This window comes from Montipora foliosa, chromosome 2 (genome assembly GCF_036669935.1).
Source record: "Montipora foliosa isolate CH-2021 chromosome 2, ASM3666993v2, whole genome shotgun sequence".
Classification (NCBI taxonomy): domain Eukaryota; kingdom Metazoa; phylum Cnidaria; class Anthozoa; order Scleractinia; family Acroporidae; genus Montipora; species Montipora foliosa.
Window position 1 is genome coordinate 388156 of NC_090870.1, and position 18941 is coordinate 407096.

The 18941-nt window shown below is 38.9% G+C and overlaps 1 long non-coding RNA gene across 1 annotated transcript; it reads left to right on the forward strand.

The window, feature by feature from the left end:
* The first annotated feature begins 7422 nt into the window (after positions 1-7422).
* Positions 7423-9435, forward strand: LOC137988526 (uncharacterized). The gene is made up of 2 exons (XR_011120794.1): positions 7423-7751; positions 8967-9435. It is a non-coding gene; the product is annotated as an uncharacterized lncRNA (long non-coding RNA).
* The last annotated feature ends 9506 nt before the right edge of the window (positions 9436-18941 follow it).

The window sequence follows — 18941 nt, forward strand, 5'->3', positions numbered from 1 at the left end:
AATGTACGCAGTAATAGTCAAAAAGGTAAAAACCAAGGCACTTAACCAAGACATCTGAAAACATGCATGATGTTTTCTAAGCAGGATTAGGAAAATCATTCCAGACTATCTAACTGATGAAACCTTTAAAATGTTCTCTCTTAAGGACAAATGAAGAGCTCTACAGCAAGCAATCTCTCAAAACTGGGGAATTACATCTATGAAACAGGAAGAGTTGTTAGCATGGGCATTGGAAAGAACCAAAACTCTGTGGTGACATAAGGTAAAGTCACACAGCAAGAGCACAATGCCATGAAGGAGAACATGTTTCACGAGAAAAAAACAAATAAATGAAGTTGTGAAATTGAGATATTTCAGGTCCCAGGGCTCAGTGAAATCCTACACTTAAATTACTCATCAGAAGGTCCCACAAGAAAATTTGATACCAGCCCCCTGATTTTCACATAAAAGGTTACATGTGACCCCCTCCCTTCGGATGTGAGTTTACATGTTGTTTTCCCATTTTGTTCTTCAGTCCCCATCCTGATAATTATTGCACAGTCCCTTATGTCACGTACCAACCTCAAATCCAACCCAACTACATGTACATGAACATGTGCAGGTAATTTATTTGTTCTTTGATTTTCGTTTTTCTTTCAAATGTCAAACAACAGTGATCCCAAAGTCGCAAGCTTAAACAAGCTGGTAGACAGTTTTGACTTACTTATATTTCAACAACTTTGTGTAAATTGTTGTTGCTTAATTTACAGCACAAATTATTTAGTATATTTTTTAGTGCTGGTAAAATAAAGCAAACATAGTGTGTGGTGTATTGTTTTATGATAGTGTATGTTTTGTGGAAGCAACTTCAGCTCCTAAAAAAATCTCAATCACCACTGGATATCAAAGGTGTTATCGGTCACAAAAGCTCTTCTTTTTTGCTTGACCCATTTTGTGGGAATCCAGGGCTATCAAGGATGTCAATAAGGGCCGATAGTTGGCCAAAACTGCCGGCGTAGTGAGCCATCTTCAGCCACCTACTTTCCTCTCATTTTACCACCAGTCAAGATGAAAAATCTTATGCTTGTTAAGTTGTTATCGAAGAAACGTTTAAAACGTTCTCCCCGTTTTGAGTGGAATTGACAGGATACTTAAAGAAGATTAAACAAGAGAAATCCCGACAAAACTACTCCTGCTCCATCGTTTGTGTGAATGGTGTGGAACGCATGGTACATGAAACTGAATAGTTCCCAGTTTTGCGCGTAATCGGACGAAACAACATGGTGTCTCAGAAGGAACGTTTATCTGTCCTCAGTCAAGTGTGCCAAGCTCCCTTTCATGGCCACCTGCTTTTAATTATAAGCCTTCTATTTTCAATTATTGCCACCCCTGGAAATCTCCTGTGGAATATAACATCAGCTCTTTTGACCTTTTGAAACTTGCACTGTAAGGTAAAGATAATTTATTTCAAAAATGTCTTGTCAAATGAATACGCTTTTGCCCAGTTCCAGGATCAAAATATATGAAAACTCTATCTACCCCAGTTAATGACAAAGGAGGCAGAAAAGGCAGACCCTGAGAGCGAGGTTGAGTTCCCTTGAGATACAAATTTTTAACAGGCGGAAATGTGGACATTATACGCGGGTATGATGAGCTGGAGGCACATTTTTTTCTATACACCTAGGGGGGTCCGGAAAAAATTTGGAAATCTAGACTCTCAGAAACGCGTTTTCCTTCCTTTTAGGTGCAAAATTGATCCCATTTGGAACTTATTCCAGTGAACACAAAAAGACAGATTTCCCACAATAAGGCTTTAATAAACTGAGTGTCAATGTTTGTGATGTTTATTATTTAAACTTAAGTACATTCCAATATGAAATATAATGAAGCAGTGAATGATCAATAAGCTGACTGAGCAATCAAGTAATTCTAGAACTGAACATGTTATGGTTAAAAAATTGCCTGCTTTCACAGCAATAATACTAAACTTTATGAGAGGCTTCAAGAAGCTACTGATTCATAATTGAATTTTAATTAGAAATATCTATTCATGTGCAATTAATCACTATGAAATAGAAAAAGTAATTATACCCAAGCACTGTCTGGCTTAGGAAAAGTGCACGACTGTGACAAACTGCCTTACACATGACATGATATTTCAAACAGAGGTTGATGTTGGACAAAAAGTAACCACTTTGAAGGGTAGCATCCATTTAGTCACCCTCAGTATCACTCACACTGTGACATGCACTGTCACTGTCTGATTCCTGGTCGGGCAAGAAGAAGGCCTCCTTTGCTAGGGACACCTCCCATTCCAGTTGCTCTGTAGCGGACTTAATTTGTTCTGCAGTCGATGAGGCATAAAGGAGAATCACATTGGGTCCCTTGGTCCACCAAAACTGGTTTCTGGGTAGCTGTTGAAGTGGTGTCTTTGTTGGTTGAGACGGGAGGCCTCTGCAGTCTACGATTTTTCTTTTGGAGCCAGTTAGCAACTGCTGTCTTGATTACTGCTTTGGCTTATAGAGTTGCAACAAGTGGGCCATTGATAGATATTGTGTAACTGAAGTAGTGTATTCAGCATGTCATTTTTCAGTCTGTTTCTGAATCGTGTCTCGATTCGTTTAACGGCACTAGCACCCCTTTCTGGCTATGCATTTGTGATCGGTGCAGAGAGTGCAATTTCGGCAAGCTCAACAATAAGAGGATAGAAAAATCCATATTCAGATTTCATTTTCATCACTCTGTGCGAAGCCCATTCCAATGGCGTTGAAGAGCTCTTTCCATTATTTTCTTTACTTGTGACGCGCGTTGTGGTTTTTTCACTCTCATACGATTGCTAATTTGCAGGTGGAGGGAGGACACTTTTCCATAAGTACAGGTCAAACTTGAATTTCTCCCATTCAGTTTCAAGTTGGTATTTTTCTGACTTCTTTCTCTCCAGGGTTGCTTGAGTGTGTTCAATTGCCGGTCCAACATGAGAGAAGTTTAGGGCTCCAGCCTTGAATGACTTGCTTAATGCGGAAAGACTAGGCAAAACCAGAATACAAATACATGTAGTTCCCAGGAATTTAACTGTTTTCATCTTCTTTAGCAAGCACAGGGCAAGGGGATCTTTCTCTAGCTCTTGAAATGTGTGAAGCAAAGCAATGTATGTCTAAAAAACACTGTTGACACTCTGTTCCAAAGACAACCAACGGGTACGGCAACCCTTCCTAATTTTGTTCGACACAATTTTTTTAGCCTTGTCTGTCAAGGCTAAGTTTTGAAGTTCTGTTTGTACCTTCATGAAAATACTGGTGCGTTTTGGGGAGTTCTCAAAGAATTTCCATGTTTCCTGTAAAATATTTTCCACTTCCTTTATGTACTTAATGCTGTCTCCAGTATCTACACATGCAAGGGCCAACCTGTGACAGATACAGTGGAAGTTTAGCATCACCTTGTTGACTCTTCTTAACAGTGCTGCCACACCATTGTGTTTCCCACTCATTACATTTGGGCCATCGCTGACAAATGACTTTAGATTTCTGATTTCTAAGTCGCATTCTTTCAGGACATCCAAGATCTCACCAGTGATGACCTCAGCATTCGCACCTCGGGGGTCATGTATACACCTGGTCAACAGGAATCCTGTTTCAGCCTCACCTACTTCTGGGTTAACATACTTTATTAAGATAATCAACTGTTGCAAAACAGCCACATCAGCAGCTTCATCTGCAAGGATTCCAAAACTCTTGGCTCGTCCAATTCTTCTAAGGATGATTTCTTGTATACTCTCTGAGAGTGACAAACATTTCACTCACAGATGGTCTGGATCTATGCTGAAAGTACTTCAGCTTACTCACTCCAAGACTTTCGAGGAAATTAAGAAGGGAAATCAACTTCTGATTTGGAATTTCTTCCTTAGTCAACCGATAAATAGCAGTAAGTCTTCTCTAACATACTTTCATTCACCTCATTCTTTTTGTTCACTTGTCTTTGAAATGTTGAGATCCGTTGCAACATTTCAAGCTTTATGGCTTCTTTGTGTTGGCTCATTGAAAGATGATCTTGTACTGCTTCACAGCGTAATCGTATAGATGGTGTTACATTCCAGATATTGGACTTGCTGCGACTGCCTTTCAGATTGTGCTTACGACAGAGCAGGCAGAACATTCCCCCATTTTCTTCGCAAACCAGCCACCATAACTCAGAGGTTTTATCAAAACTAACATCCTTGGTAGTTAACCAGCTGTGGGAGAATTTCCCCTTTCCTGCTTGCAGCGTGTCCTTTGGCGAGATCGAGCAACAATCACTTAATTTACACAAATAGTAGTTGTGCAACAATGAGCAACTGTTGAAGGCGGCAGCAATTTCTTCTTTACCTTGAACATCTGTGATAGTAGGTGACACTGTTGTCTGCTCTGGCTCTTGATGTGGACGTGAAGATTATTCAGGAGCAGATGTAGAAGTGGTTGTGCATGCTCTCGATGCTTTGTCTCGATTCTGTCGTGGAACTGATGGTGGTTTTTTCGACAGTCTTGGCTGGTTCTCTAGAACTTGTGTTACTCTCGGCCATATTAAAAAATTTCTTTATTCCAGTGACCTTGGAATCACTTTTCTTTGCCCTCTTCCCCAAAATATGAAGCAAATTTTGTCAAGTCTCGATCTGTTCCACCAGGAATTCGCAATTTGGCATTCATTATTTTGTATACATGAATTAAAATACCGCTGACTCAACGGGTAGAGCCTGCAAACGGAAACTCCATGCGATAATTCGAACCCAACAAAATGGGGTGTTTACATTCATATCAGTTAAAGTAAAAGAGAGACGAAGCTGTAACTAGATAAAATTGCTGAAATTCCTCTGGAAATATTTAGGATAGAGTGAGTCCTTTTTTATTCGCTTTTACAGCCGGAAAAATCACGCTCACAGCCGGGTAATTTTCCCGGCCCCCGGCTATTATCTACATCCCTGACTGTTCATTACCTCAAAAAACACTTAAATGGATGGACAGGAAATGTGAAATTCAAACCTGTTTTTTTTTCAAATGAATGCATGCAACAGAGCTGAAAACATGCAGATATATTTTTAAAATGTCCTTTCCCTGATGAAGATTAAAAAAATGAGAAGACTGTTTCTTTCATCCTTTTAGTTTCTGAAGAACCCATGCGCACACCAAAAAGACAGCTCAAGTCTCTTTTACTCACTTACAAACTTGTATGAGTTACGGTCGTATCACCTACGGGTCGTTTCGCCTACTGTCTGTTTGCCTACGTCTAGAGTCGATTAGCCTACGTCCAATATGTCAGTTCACCTACGTCTTAAACTCCGTACTATGACAATCATTGTGTAAAACAGTTGACCACCTTGAAACAACATAGAAATGAAAATAAATAAAACCAAAAGATTTGACTTACCGGTTGTGTGAATAGACCATTCATGCCACTCATGTCGGCGAAATCTCAACCGTTACACTCCGCAAATTTAACAGACTAAGGCTCAGGTTCGGGTGCAAAGTCTATTAATCCCACATTGCCCCTTTCTTTGCTGTGGACCGGAATGCTTCGAAAAAGATTGATAATAAGTAAGTCCTATTTGAATTTTCTTTCCTTCCCTCCGCCATTTTCTTCGGATCATTCTCCCGCGGGTTTGTGAACTCGCCCCAGGCTTCACGATCTCTCTGTTTCGAAGAAAATGGCTGAAGGAACTTACATTTGCGTTCTTCTTCGAAGCACTCCGGTCAACAGCGAAGGAAAAGGCAACCCCTGAGCCTGATTAGGATTCCCTTTAAAAATTGCCAAATTGAAGTCGACGTTTCGGTAGTGTAGAGGTTAAGTGCATTTGCTCTTAAGCCATTGAGCCTAGTGCGACATCGTTCGGTCAACTTTTTCTAATTTTTGGAAAAAAAATTTCTAAGGTTTTTTCTCCGCTTTTCTTTTTAATTCTAAGTGAATTCGTTAATCAGTCATTTTTGCGTACAAACTTATTTATTGCTTACATATAAAATGAGTTCACAAATGCAATTTAATTACTGCAAGCAACTTTTTGAGATTAATTATCATACTAATAATAATTAAGTTTTACTTATTACATGCAGGGACATTTGGATTGTCCGCGTGACTCCCGCCCCTTAAACAACAGATCGTTGGCGATTAATTCTAATAAACTCAATGTATGTGGGGAAGTTTAGGTTTTACTGGCAACGAGCAGGTCCATTCAGATGGGAGCAGCAGCTGAGTAGTATGTTAATGAAAAGTCTCACATTCTTTAGTATAGGCCACTCAAGGACTCATAGTTTTTTCTGTGAGGTTCGACAAGGACTTTTAAACAAAGTTTTTACATATGAATCGTAGGCGAACTGACATATTGGACGCAGGCGAACCGACATTATACGTAGGCGAACAGACAGTAGGCGAAACGACCAGTAGGCGAAACGACCGGTTACCACTTGTATAGAAAAATGACAAAAATGCAGTATGAAGTTGTTTACACCTGCAAAGCTTCAACCATGAACTTGTTCACTTCAATTGAAATTAATATTTCCCAGTGATACTGACAAAAACAAAAGCTATCTTATAAGAGAAAACTTCACATTAATGCTTGTCCAAACAACCATTTTCTCCCTGTCACCTTCTTGAATTGACTATCACAAGTATCATAAACTAACAACTGTAGGGTCAAGAGAATATCACATGTCGAACAAGATCACTGAGCTCAGGGTATTACCGGTTAATTTTACTTTTTTGTACAGCTTGTACTCACGGACAATGACTTTATAATTACTATTGACACAGCAATGGGGTAAACAATTCAAAATCAGCTGGTAAGGAGATTGAAGGCCATTTCAAGGAAGCATTCCGCAAGGAATAAACTAAAAGTCAATGCGTTAACCTTTAAGCGTGGTCGGGTGTATTTAATCTTGAAAGTAAAACAAATAGCTTTTTCGTCATCTGATATTTTTTGGATAAGTAAGGTCAACTTTGTTACAGCTTAAACTATCTCAAAACACAAAGTTCTTGATAATTAATAATGATTAATTATCTCCGTCTTGTCTTGTTGTAAGTCTGTGTGTAATAAAAAAGAGCAATAGCTTCGCTTGGTATACGCAGCTGCTCAGTCAATGATTGCCCGGAATAACCATCGAGATCAACTGTGCATTTTGACGTACGTACTCACCATATTTGAAGCTTTATCTTCTTTCCATCCAACTCTATCGTCCTTGTTCTAAAATCAATCCCTAAAACTTCAACAGGAGTGAAACGACCTATTTGTGAGATGAAGTTCGAATTAAAAGCCTCTTCAGTGAATCGGAACAACAAGTCGTGTTTGCCCACTCCTGAGTCTCCTATAAGCAGCACTTTGAACAGAAAATCATATTTTTTGGCCATGCCAGAACACTAACTGGCTTCTGCTCATTCTCGTCCCCAGAGCCACTCGTCTTGAAATGTCGTTGACGAGGGGTGTTGACGAGTGGCTCTGGACGGCTGGACGCACCAAAAACAACGATGTCATTCTCGATCGTAATCATCGTCTTTTGTTGTAGCAGCCGAGAAGGTGAGGTGAGCTCGAGAACAAACGTTTGAAACTCTGAGAATTCAACCAGCTGATACAACAATTACTTTGTCGCTGACCATACCCCAAGAAATCATAAAATTAAGTTGGAATCGGCAGTGGTTTTCAAAAAACATTTCTCTTGCTTCAAGAAATGCTGGAGGAAACTTTGAGCCAGGTGAAAAGACGAAGAAATACAACTCTTGCTACACAAAATTAATGTGACACTGGAAATCCGAAGGTGAGTGTGGTTTTTCAGTTCAGTGAAAGATCAAGCAGATCAGATTCTAGCAGTCCAAAATGTATTGATATTAAATTGCCAAAGTGAGTCAAAGGTCCGGGTCGGACCATGTTGTAATACTCTGCTATGTACCTGGACGATGTAGCAAATGGTATGAACATGTCAACTGTTTGTTTGGTTTGTTTGTTCCACACATGTTATCTGTCACTAGCTGTACAGCTTCTGCTGTTATAGATATATATAATATCTTTAGCTCCCTCTCTTTAATTATTGAGACCTTCCCTATAGTCTCCCCCCTCCCCCAAAAAAAAATGAACAAATCTTTTATGGTTAGGCAAGAGTTAAGTTTGCTTCAGAGATAGCCCCATCCCAAATTTATTTTTTGTTTATAATAATTACTTGTCGAAATGTTGTGTAAAGGAAAATAACCGTAGCTGAAATTTGAGGCCCTTACCTCTCCCCACTTTAGTAAAGGAAGCAACCACAAAATCCATTACCTGCTGATAGTTTTTGTAATGTATTGCGTGACGTCACGTGACGGGTGTATGTTGAGTTTGCATATTAGGGGTTAATTAAAGAGTTGAGTTGACACATGGCCGTCGTCTACGGTTTGTTTGTCGCCACGCTTCTCCCGTTTTTGGCTGTTATACACTTCAGTTTTAATAGGTAAAGAATAAATGTGATACCAAGTAATTGCATAGTGTCTATAAGACAGGCAACAAATGCAAGGAACCGTTGATGTATACTTGTAATATTTCAATATAATTCTATATCATCTTCAGACTGAGGTGAAATACAGGTAGCAGAAATTTAAATACTGCAAGATGGTACATCAGCATAAGCACGTGAAAATACAAAACAAAGAACAAAGCTGTCAAGAGAATAGGCATAGTACCCTCTAGTTCCCCTGCTACAAAATCTGCTGAACTTTATTCCATCACAATAACATAAATCAGCAAATAATAATTTATCATCCATGCAAATAATTGTGAACAAATATAGACTGAAACAGTTATTGATATAACTGATGAATGAATCAATCAGACTAGCTGGTTTCCAAATATAATGTGGAATCTCTATGGAAAACAAATCAGACATAAGAAGTGTACAGAGTTACATTAATACTGTCATAACAAAAATATCATAATCGTTTTATTAGCCTTTGAAAGATTATTTATTTCCTACCATTATTTACTATTCATTGTTAATTTTCAGACCAAAACAGTACTACATAAATTCCTGGAAGGATGACCATATATGGATAATTCCAATAGGAATGTTGCTTTTGCAGTTCAATAAATAATACTGGAAAAAAGGAGATGAAGATAGAACCATCGTTAATAGTAAAGCTACTTGGTTGATGTTCTAATCAACCACAAGAAGTAGAAAGTATGCATTCGAGATTTGTTGTTGTACATGGTTGTATAACGGGCTGAAGAGCCTCATTACCATGAAGTAACGCGAATTGTAAAAGCATTATTTCCCATTCATTTTGTTCATTCATTTAACATGTATATTGTGGCACACCAATATGAATCACTCTCTTCGCATCAGGCACCCCTACATGTATACCAATGCCAAATACTAATTTTATAGTTGCATCACTTTAGCTGTATTACATGTATATTTTTGGTAATACCATGCACTCATATGGGAATACTGAAATAAATTATTTGTTGTTGTTGTTGTTGTTGTTGTTGTTGTTGAAAGCACCCAAAAGATTAAGCTTTACATAAGCTGGTTGAAAGGTGTAAATTAAATGAACAAAAATATATATATCAACAAAACCAGTGGGGAGTGAGGGACAAAATGGTGGGAACAGCCCTATATCTAGTTTTGTAATGCCTCCAATGACAGAAGTTCAGGTGAGCAGGCTTTTCTCAAGCCTGAATGTACAGAAATCATCATTAGATGTTCCAAATAAGCTAATTAAAATTGCTGCAGAGCCATTATGGAAGCCCCCAGCACACATATATAACCACTTGATAAAAACTGGGATAGGACTTTTATTTTTTTCTCTGCATTTACCTTAACATGGTAGTAACCACTTCAAAAGCTAATTGCTATCCCAGACCCTGGTTGACCACCACATAATTTTTATTCTTTCTATAGCCGTATGAAAAATATGATTCTCTTCTCATATTTATTTAATTATAATACTGGTGTAAATTAATTCTGTAAATAATGCACAAATAAAGTTGATTGATTGATTTAATGTGACAGTTTAATGATCTGTTGATTGTTAAAAGACCATTTTTTGTAAAAAAAAAAAAAAAAAAGAGAGAATAGAATGGGGTTACTTGAAAAAATGAGGACATGAAAGATCGTATGAAAGTGAGCACCTTTATTACATCCTTGCAAGGAAAGATGAGCGAATTTCCAATACAACAAAACTTTCCTAAGTTCAACAGATTTTTATTCTGCTGCTCCTTACAAACCTATGTATATAACCAGGAAGTCAATCGTTCCTACCAATATGGGAAATTTTCCCTTCATCTATCAGTACGGCTTATATTTACGGCAGGTACAAAACACAGGTCACAGGTCATTGTTTTACCAATACAGAAAGTATCCTAAACATTCATAAAAGCTACATTCATAAAGGCTAACCCTAGGCCTAATTAGGCTTAAAAAAATGTTTTTACGAAGGTTAACTTTTATGAATGTTTAGGATACTCTCTATATTGGTAAAACAATGAAGTGTCAGTGCAATGGTCAGTGCAATTTCCATAAACGCTTCTGTGTGTCCATGAACAAATTTTACCGTGTCATCGATAGACGTAATACATGTAGTATCCTGATTACTTTGCTTGAAAGCGAATATGAAAAGAAACAGCAAGAATATAGCTATCGATTCCTGACTCTTTCTAGACGGTCCACCACAAAATGCACAACGAAACCCGTTGGTAAAATATTAGACAAGCTTGCAATCGTGTTTGAAGCGGCGACGGCCTTCAAGGTCGCTTGTATTCACTTTTTAACTCTAAATCACCTATCTCCAGCGAAGTGAAAACACATGTCAAAGCCGCTTCGATCTGTTTACTTGAAGGATACACTCTCTCCTCTCCCTCAGGATCAGGTTCTGAGTATGAGCAGATGTGCGGGCCAAAGTTACACATGCGTTACCCGATGTCATCCGGTAATGGCTGCTACCAGAGCCCTTCGTTTCTCCGACCACGTGACCAAAAGAAACGGAGGCTCTGGGGACGAGAATGGCTTCTGCTCTTTCTGTCTGCTCGACTCTCAACTGTTGAACTGGGCAGGCGTGGCCTCAAACTACGACTGCGCATTGTACAATAATAGGTAACCAAGCCGGAAGCAGAATCGTACATGCTTGGGCTCTATTTCCGGTTCTTACAAACTTCGAAATAATCTTCGGAGTGTTTTCACTCACGTGATCAGTAACCTTGTTTTCCACCGAAACACGTTTGCACGATAATGGAGCTCAATTCCCGGAGGATTAGTTGGGTACACCAACATGACCGCCGTTCCATTGTTTAGGAACAACAACATGGCCGCCGTGACATCATGTGAAAACACTCTCTTGGAGGGTAATGGGAAGTGCTATTTTCTGCCCATGTAAGCCATGTGTGGGTAGAAAATAGCACTTCACATTACCCTCTAATAGTTATTTCTGTTGAAGTACAAGTGCTACACGGCCAACGTTTGCAACGTAACGTAAAATATCTGCTAGGTTTGTCAGGGAATGTGCTGACCTTATTTGTATGCCGATATGTGATATTTTCAATCAATCCATTAGTCAAGGGACGTTTCCAGATGACTGGAAATATGCAAGGGTTACCCCTCTTTATAAACAGGGTGACCGCGGTGATGTTAACAATTACCGCCCAATATCGGTGATTCCAATAGTGGCAAAGGTGTTTGAAAAGATAGTTTATGAACAGCTTTATGCCTATTTGGATGCGCACGATATTCTATGTCAACATCAATCAGGGTTTCGTGCTAATCATTCAACTGTAACAGCTTTGTTGGAAGCGACAGATTCTTAGGCATATAATATTGATAACGGGAAAATCAATGGAGTCATTTTTCTAGATTTGAAAAAAGCTTTTGACACTGTTGATCATCAGATCCTTCTATCGAAACTAAACTATTATGGTATACATGGCAAATCTTTCAAATGGTTTCAGTCATACTTAGAAAACCGCACACCGCACACAAAAATGCTCTGTGAACGGGTCGCTATCCAATAGCTGCACATTGACATGCGGCGTCCCTCAAGGGACCATCCTCGGTCCATTATTGTTCTTAATATATATCAACGATCTTCCAAATTGCTTATCAAATTGTAAACCGAGAATGTACGCTGACGACACGCACCTTACATACGCGGGCAGCAATCTTGAGAATGTTCAGTTTTGTCTAAATGAAGACCTAGCAAACGTTTTCAACTGGCTACAAGCGAACAAACTCACATTGAACATGACCAAAACCGAATTCATGCTAATAGGGTCAAGGCAGAGACTGAATACTCTCACAGCTTCACCAACAATTAGAATGACCAATACTCAAGTGAGCCAGGTTACAGCTACAAAATCGCTTGGTGTGATAATAGACGATAAACTCGATTGGCATAGTCACATCGAAAAATTAACTAAAAAGATCGCCTCTGGTATCGGGGCCCTAAAGCGAATTAGGCACCTGATTCCAGCATCAACCTTACATCTCATTTACCAAGCTTTAGTAAAACCTCACGTTGATTACTGTGACATTGTTTGGGGTAACTGTGGGAAAACGCTACGAGACAAACTGCAGAAATTGCAGAATAGAGCAGCCCGTGTGTTGACATTCTCGAACTATGATGCTGATGCAACTGAGCTACTCGAGTTTTTAGGGTGGAAAAATCTTGCACGCCAGCAGGAAATTCATAAAGCCACCATGGTGTTTAGATGTCTGCACGGGCTAGCTCCGGAGTATCTGTATTCAAAGTTTACGTGGCGTGACTCTGCTTATGTCCTCAGGGACTCTGAAAATAAGCTCAATGTTCCATTACCGCGCACTGATTATTACCGAAAAAGCTTTAGCTACAATGGCGCCACATTATGGAACAGTCTACCATGCGATATAAGGAACACAGAGTCTCTGGGGGTATTTAAACGCAAGATTAATGACATTCTTTAAGTCCAACGCACGGCATTCACGGAAAACAGCTTTTAGTTTATAGCTTGAACTTTAAATATTTTTAAATATTTTATATTTTAACTAGTTTGTATTTTATTGTAATCATTTTAAAATTTTACCTTTTGTAATTTAGATATTAGCATTGTTTGTAATCTTAGCTGATGATTTTACCGTGCATAAATAATAAAATATCATATCATATCATATCATATCAACCCTTCCTTACAACAATTGCAACAATTGGTGGCGTGAACTTTTTTTCACAAACACGATGATTCTGCTGAGTACATGAAATTATTTTCCAGAAATAATAATAAAAATAATAATAACGGCATTCAAACAAACGTGAAACTAATTAATAATATTCTTTCAGCAGCAACAATATATTAATGTGATACATGGAATAAGCAACGATTTACAAGTGCATGTTTGTAGTACTACCATGCCAACTTTCGTAAGTATATCGTTTAAACTGGTGTTTTTACAGTTGAAAGAAATTATAAAGTTTTGTGTGGGTAAAGGACCATACCATGCCCTCCAGTCACGCTTCAGTGGTTTTCATACATATCCTTGTATTTTCCCAAGGTTTCAAACCTCTTTTAAATTTTTTCTTCGCGGATTGAGAGTCTGAAAATTTCCACATTTGCACTTTTATTCTCGCCTATTCGACCCTTGGTAAGAATGGAAATCTTAGCTCTGTTTTTGGCGCTAATTATGGAAAATTCCACTGGAAGGCAAAAGCCAGGCAAAAGCTTTTCGTTCGTAAACAAAAGTATGGAATTCTGGAGGGTTTAAAGCCCCATTTACACGAGCAATTTTTCCTTGACAAGTCCACTTGTCAAGGAAAACTTGCCGACTGTACACACTAGCAAGTTTTCCTTGACAAGTTTTCCTTGACAAGTTTTCCTTGGTAGTGTAAATGAAAAATATGACAAGTTTTCCTTGTCACATTTTCCTTGTTGTCCATCTACACGAGCAAATTTCAGACTTGACAATTTTTCCTTGTCAAGGAAAAGCTACAAGCAATTGCAAAAAGGTTGAGACACTGAATGGAAAATCCACCTCTTCTTCCTAAAACCCCTCTTCTAGTTCATGAAAAAAGGCTGAACGCCCCTCCCTCCCCCCTCCCCTTTTTCAATGTTGATACCCTTTAGTCTGAGTGCCAAGTGGAAATGGAAACAACTTTGCTTGGGGGGGAAGGGGGGTTGGAGATGCGCTGACTTGAATGACACGCATTGTACGGTTATCAACAGTGAGTGTCTCAACTCTTTTTGCAACTGCTTGTCTCGATGGTTGTCGCGTGTAATTCATCATTGCGACTAAACGGAACAGTCAATAGGTTCAGCAAAGGTATCAATGGAAAGCAGAAAAATGGAGCTTGAACTGGAATAGACGTTATGGCGTTCTAGTTGGCTTCTAATTGATAAAAATAAACTTGAAAAGTAGTGCAAATTACCCATTTCTATTTATAACGTTACATACGCTGTTTTGTCGAGTAAGCGCGGACAAAGTTTGTTTTCGCAATGATTTTGCTGATTTCATCCGTCGAAAGTTTCCCAAAATGTTTAGGTGAGGTGCAAAGAGTCATTCCAAATTATTTATCCAAGATAATTGTCCAGTACTGAACTATTTCAAAGCACGTAGGGTGTTGAATAGTGCAGGTGCAAATTATTTTTTAACACTGGTTCGCAGTTGCCATATTATAAATCCGATTGAGAACGTGTTCAATTTAGTAGAACAAGAGTTTCAGCGCCAAGCGATACAGAATACCTACGAGACTTATCAACAGTTTGCTGAAATAGTGTAATGTACACTTTACGCCATGAGCGGCGACACTGTTATTGATAATATAATCTCTTCAATGAACAAGCGCTCAAAGGCTTAAAATTCACGATAAAGGTCAGCGAACGAAGTGCTGAAAAGCTGTTATTCCTTGTATATAAATCTCTTCAATAAAAGTGAAGGACGGTTCAAAACAAAGAAATCAACAGGTTACGGAATGATAAGCTTGTCATTCTTTTATTAACTTATTAATACGTCACCATGTCAACGCGAACGTCGTAACACGCACAAATACATTTTCGTCCAAAAACGAGGCAACCTTTTCCCTTTTTGACATGAAACACATGCAAATGGCGAGAAAAACAACCTGAGATAGACTTTTCATGATTACAAAAGCAACAGGCAGTTAAAAGAAGTTTTCGCAACGGTCTACATAATTCCAACGGTCTACACTCGAAAAACATTAAGAAGTAGATAAGATTTCATTAATTCTACTGTAGACCGTAGACCGTTGACCGATGACGCAACCATTGCATTACCCGTGCCTCACGCCATGGCCACTGAGTAACAGAAAACCGTTAACTTATTCTACAACAAAACTCCCGAAACATTTTGCACATTTTCGAATCTCCTTTAAAACTTAGTTTTCAGGGATTTCAACCCACCGAAATGCATTAGCTTACTATCGACCGAACAGACACGCGTTCGTATGAAATTCGATCCTACCTCACAGCTAACTAAAAACCACAGACTGTGACTGGAAATATTTTCAAATAAAAAACGGATTCCATTGCAAATTGCAGTGAAAGACTAAATTTCCGCAAAGAAGTTCGTCCTGTTATCACACAGCAGAAGAAGCACAACACTCATTTCCCTGCGTACCATTTACGTAAACAAAACGTGATCGGTACAATGTACGCACGCTTATTGTGTGCGCTCTGATTTCAACTAAGACTTCTTACAACGTATTGACACTTTCAACACCAAATTTGACATCAAACCAACCCAAACTGTGTTTGTTGCGGTCAGAAAATGTGTTAATGACTACCTGAAGCGTGCAAGAGGTGAACACCCAATTTCGTCCTAAATGATTGCCAATTATAGCACTTTCAGCACACCTCAAAAAAACACATTTTCAAACACCATTCCTCACTACGCAAACCTACCCGAACTAAACAAAGTTCTCTTCAAAGCTTACAATACAGCTGTCATATATGCAAGGTCTCGCCCCAAAAAACAAATAGACAACCCGGCAATACGGAGGTAAAACAACTAGACAAGCAATTGCAAAAAGGTTGAGACACTGAATGGAAAATCCACCTCTTCTTCCTAAAACCCCTCTTCTAGTTCATGAAAAAAGGCTGAACGCCCCTCCCTCCCCCTCCCCTTTTTCAATGTTGATACCCTTTAGTCTGAGTGCCAAGTGGAAATGGAAACAACTTTGCTTGGGGGGGAAGGGGGTTGGAGATGCGCTGACTTGAATGACACGCATTGTACGGTTATCAACAGTGAGTGTCTCAACTCTTTTTGCAACTGCTTGTCTCGATGGTTGTCGCGTGTAATTCATCATTGCGACTAAACGGAACAGTCAATAGGTTCAGCAAAGGTATCAATGGAAAGCAGAAAAATGGAGCTTGAACTGGAATAGACGTTATGGCGTTCTAGTTGGCTTCTAATTGATAAAAATAAACTTGAAAAGTAGTGCAAATTACCCATTTCTATTTATAACGTTACATACGCTGTTTTGTCGAGTAAGCGCGGACAAAGTTTGTTTTCGCAATGATTTTGCTGATTTCATCCGTCGAAAGTTTCCCAAAATGTTTAGGTGAGGTGCAAAGAGTCATTCCAAATTATTTATCCAAGATAATTGTCCAGTACTGAACTATTTCAAAGCACGTAGGGTGTTGAATAGTGCAGGTGCAAATTATTTTTTAACACTGGTTCGCAGTTGCCATATTATAAATCCGATTGAGAACGTGTTCAATTTAGTAGAACAAGAGTTTCAGCGCCAAGCGATACAGAATACCTACGAGACTTATCAACAGTTTGCTGAAATAGTGTAATGTACACTTTACGCCATGAGCGGCGACACTGTTATTGATAATATAATCTCTTCAATGAACAAGCGCTCAAAGGCTTAAAATTCACGATAAAGGTCAGCGAACGAAGTGCTGAAAAGCTGTTATTCCTTGTATATAAATCTCTTCAATAAAAGTGAAGGACGGTTCAAAACAAAGAAATCAACAGGTTACGGAATGATAAGCTTGTCATTCTTTTATTAACTTATTAATACGTCACCATGTCAACGCGAACGTCGTAACACGCACAAATACATTTTCGTCCAAAAACGAGGCAACCTTTTCCCTTTTTGACATGAAACACATGCAAATGGCGAGAAAAACAACCTGAGATAGACTTTTCATGATTACAAAAGCAACAGGCAGTTAAAAGAAGTTTTCGCAACGGTCTACATAATTCCAACGGTCTACACTCGAAAAACATTAAGAAGTAGATAAGATTTCATTAATTCTACTGTAGACCGTAGACCGTTGACCGATGACGCAACCATTGCATTACCCGTGCCTCACGCCATGGCCACTGAGTAACAGAAAACCGTTAACTTATTCTACAACAAAACTCCCGAAACATTTTGCACATTTTCGAATCTCCTTTAAAACTTAGTTTTCAGGGATTTCAACCCACCGAAATGCATTAGCTTACTATCGACCGAACAGACACGCGTTCGTATGAAATTCGATCCTACCTCACAGCTAACTAAAAACCACAGACTGTGACTGGAAATATTTTCAAATAAAAAACGGATTCCATTGCAAATTGCAGTGAAAGACTAAATTTCCGCAAAGAAGTTCGTCCTGTTATCACACAGCAGAAGAAGCACAACACTCATTTCCCTGCGTACCATTTACGTAAACAAAACGTGATCGGTACAATGTACGCACGCTTATTGTGTGCGCTCTGATTTCAACTAAGACTTCTTACAACGTATTGACACTTTCAACACCAAATTTGACATCAAACCAACCCAAAACTGTGTTTGTTGCGGTCAGAAAATGTGTTAATGACTACCTGAAGCGTGCAAGAGGTGAACACCCAATTTCGTCCTAAATGATTGCCAATTATAGCACTTTCAGCACACCTCAAAAAAACACATTTTCAAACACCATTCCTCACTACGCAAACCTACCCGAACTAAACAAAGTTCTCTTCAAAGCTTACAATACAGCTGTCATATATGCAAGGTCTCGCCCCAAAAAACAAATAGACAACCCGGCAATACGGAGGTAAAACAACTAGACAAGCAATTGCAAAAAGGTTGAGACACTGAATGGAAAATCCACCTCTTCTTCCTAAAACCCCTCTTCTAGTTCATGAAAAAAGGCTGAACGCCCCTCCCTCCCCCCTCCCCTTTTTCAATGTTGATACCCTTTAGTCTGAGTGCCAAGTGGAAATGGAAACAACTTTGCTTGGGGGGGAAGGGGGGTTGGAGATGCGCTGACTTGAATGACACGCATTGTACGGTTATCAACAGTGAGTGTCTCAACTCTTTTTGCAACTGCTTGTCTCGATGGTTGTCGCGTGTAATTCATCATTGCGACTAAACGGAACAGTCAATAGGTTCAGCAAAGGTATCAATGGAAAGCAGAAAAATGGAGCTTGAACTGGAATAGACGTTATGGCGTTCTAGTTGGCTTCTAATTGATAAAAATAAACTTGAAAAGTAGTGCAAATTACCCATTTCTATTTATAACGTTACATACGCTGTTTTGTCGAGTAAGCGCGGACAAAGTTTGTTTTCGCAATGATTTTGCTGATTTCATCCGTCGAAAGTTTCCCAAAATGTTTAGGTGAGGTGCAAAGAGTCATTCCAAATTATTTATCCAAGATAATTGTCCAGTACTGAACTATTTCAAAGCACGTAGGGTGTTGAATAGTGCAGGTGCAAATTATTTTTTAACACTGGTTCGCAGTTGCCATATTATAAATCCGATTGAGAACGTGTTCAATTTAGTAGAACAAGAGTTTCAGCGCCAAGCGATACAGAATACCTACGAGACTTATCAACAGTTTGCTGAAATAGTGTAATGTACACTTTACGCCATGAGCGGCGACACTGTTATTGATAATATAATCTCTTCAATGAACAAGCGCTCAAAGGCTTAAAATTCACGATAAAGGTCAGCGAACGAAGTGCTGAAAAGCTGTTATTCCTTGTATATAATCTCTTCAATAAAAGTGAAGGACGGT